Source organism: Otolemur garnettii, unplaced genomic scaffold (assembly GCF_000181295.1).
Source record: "Otolemur garnettii isolate 467f Iridium unplaced genomic scaffold, OtoGar3 scaffold00007, whole genome shotgun sequence".
Taxonomy (NCBI): domain Eukaryota; kingdom Metazoa; phylum Chordata; class Mammalia; order Primates; family Galagidae; genus Otolemur; species Otolemur garnettii.
In genome coordinates, this window is record NW_003852402.1 from 1,830,065 (window position 1) to 1,832,932 (window position 2,868).

General features: G+C 51.4%; 1 pseudogene; it reads right to left on the reverse strand.

Moving 5' to 3' along the window:
* Nucleotides 1–2,008: 2,008 nt before the first annotated feature.
* LOC111723026 lies at nt 2,009–2,127 on the reverse strand (annotated as a pseudogene).
* Nucleotides 2,128–2,868: the final 741 nt, after the last annotated feature.

Consider the following 2,868-nt stretch of genomic DNA (forward strand, 5'->3'; position numbering starts at 1 on the left):
CACTCAGTGCCGGACGCTGTCCTGATGGCTCACACACAGCAGTCCACTCAGTCCTCTCAGTAACACTATGTGCAGGGAGTTCCCCTACCTCCATTTCACACATGAAGAAACCAAGGACACATGTGGACAAGCCACATGTCCCCATTCGCCAAGCTAGAGGGAGGAGGGTGTGTGGTCTCAGTCCTAGGTGCCCTGGGCAAGATTTTCATCCCACTTAATGGAACATCTTGCTCCTCCTGGGACCCTGTTGCCACAGCCCCCTGCATACTTGGGGCACGTGGCCCACACTGTCCCTCCCTTCTTCTGCCCTGCCACTGGCCACCCTCCTACTGGCCCCATTGCCTTCATTATCTCTCTGAAATTAAGCTGTCACTTAACTCTGTGCTGATTTTATAGGATAATTTTCATGGACTGTCCTTTTCAAGCTCACGGTCCACTTCCCAGTCCCCTCTATGGCTGCTGTGGCATTAGATTCATACTGGAGGTGGGTCTGTGTGCTCCTCTTGCCTCACTCCCCTGTGGGGCTCCAATGCTGAGGGCATGCCAGGACAGAAGGGGCTAGCTCCTGCCCCTATGTCCCAGGGAAGCTCCCCACTGTGGGCTCTGAGGTGCTCTCTGGGACAGCTTCCCATTCTGGGCTCTGGGGAGCTCCACCCCCTTCTCATGGGCAGGGCTCCTACAGGCTCCACCCCCTTCTTGTGGGCAGGGCTCCTGCAGGCTCCACCCCTTCTCATGGGCAGGGCTCCTGCAGGCTCCACCCCTTCTTATGGGCAGGGCTCCTGCAGGCTCCACCCCCTTCTTGTGGGCAGGGCTCCTGCAGGCCCTCCCTCCACAAGAACTTTGGAAGCATTTCCTTCTGTGACTCCACATCTCCAGTGACAGCCTGACAGCCCAGTCTTCTGCTTCTTGAGTCCACGTTGCTGATCCCCATAGCTGCATATTCTTCTCTGTCTTCTGAATACTGTCAACCTCATTGGCATCACACTGTCCACAGTCTCCCTCATGTTTCTGAATGTGAGTGTCAGCTGTCATCTTCCCCTACTCAGGTTCAGCTCTTTCTAGTAGTGCTTATTTTCTTTTCATCTTGGCTTGTCTGTTTTGTGTATTTATTTTTAACACTCTAAGAAACGGGTTCTCAACTGATATACCAATTTATGTATTTCTCATGCCTCTAATTAGTCAGTTTATATGCTTAACTATTAAGTTATTCAAAATACTCTTTGAATGCTTCCCCTGGGCAGGACACCTTGTTCCGTGGGGGGTTGACAACTGTAGATGAGGTTGGCCCCTGTCCTCGAGGTCTTTCCATCCTCAGGAAAGGGCAGGTATGGAGGCCAGGCACAGTAGTGCAGCTGCCCAGGGGGCCATGAGAGCACACAGGGGGCAGAGAGAGGCTCTGAGGAGATGGCCCCACGTCTTAGGTGCCTTCTGAAAGACACAGAGGATTCCCCAGAGACGCATGTCAGAGTGTCCCCAGCAGAAGGTGCAGACTACACAGAGGAAGGGGGGCCCAGAGTGCACACGAGCCACAGGGGGTGCTTTGGACATAGGGCGGGGGCCAAGATGGGGCAGAGTGGCCATCAGTGTGGTCAGTGGGGAGGGCCAGGCAGGCGTTCTTCCCTGAATGGCCTGCACTGCTGCAGATGCCACCACTAGGAGCAGAATGCCCGCTCCAGCCTGTCCGTCTCTCCCTCCCTCCCTTTCTTATTCCTTTCTTTCTTTCTCAGGAAGAGATGAAGGATTTGTCCCTCTATGCACAGTTCAGGCCCTGTCCCCTGGGTTTTGATACACAGCCTGTGTGCAGATCTGTGTGCTGGTCTTTGTTATAAGTGTACCTGTCAGTGATGTGTCCTGCACCACTCAGCTTTTGCAATGTGTTGGGGTAGTTCAGGCACAGAGTAAGAGGATAGAATTTTTTTCAGGGTTCACGAATTCTTGAAAATGATTCAGAGTTTCTCTGGTATCATTTTGTTTACTAATTGTATAATCCCAATTATTATTTTTTTTAAGCCTATAGTACCTGGTATTCTCAGGCAGTCTCCCATCCAAGTACTAAACAGGCCCGACCCTGTGTAGCTTCTGAGATCAGATGAGACCGGGCGTGTTCAGGGTGGTATGGCCATAGACCATCCCAGTGATTTTAAGTTCTGCCTGTCTCCTTTGTTCTATATCCTCCTAAGGACTTCGCCAATGAGGCTGACGAAATCTGAAAGGCATCTATTAAACTCCCAGCACACCGCCTCCATCCTCAGCTCTTCTCAGGAGCATCAGACGTGTGTTCCGCTTTGCTTTGGTCAGCCCTTGTGGGATTGTCTTCCGTCCTCACTGCAGAGTTAAGATATTAACGGCATACATTGACGCTTTATTCCATTTAATTCCATTTATATTGAAATACACAGTGTCGGAAATTAAAATTGTCAAGTCTGTCTTTTCTTTTCTTTTCCCTGGTAGGTCTTGGATGATGCTTTAATTTTAACATTTCAACGTTGTTTTGTGTTACTGGTTTGTGCGGTAACTTTGGACACCAACTACTGGAAGTTGGGCCACACTCCCCAGATGAAGGACACTGTCCCCACAAGATGGCCACCTCTTCAGACACTACCTGCACACACAGGGGTCCCCAGGCCACCCTCACATCTCACCAGCTAGGGTCCCCTGGCCACCCTCGAGTCTGACCAGCTGGGGTCCCCAGGGACCTCTTCAGCTTCAATAACTCATAGCAAAGTGGGAACTCAGGACTGTACTTTCATTGTGACAAACCAATTGCTAATAAGAATCAGCTGCAGAGAGAGATGCACAGGGCACACAGACATGTGACCACACACAGAGCATTGCCTGGCAGGGCACACACCAGGGCAGGGTGCTGGT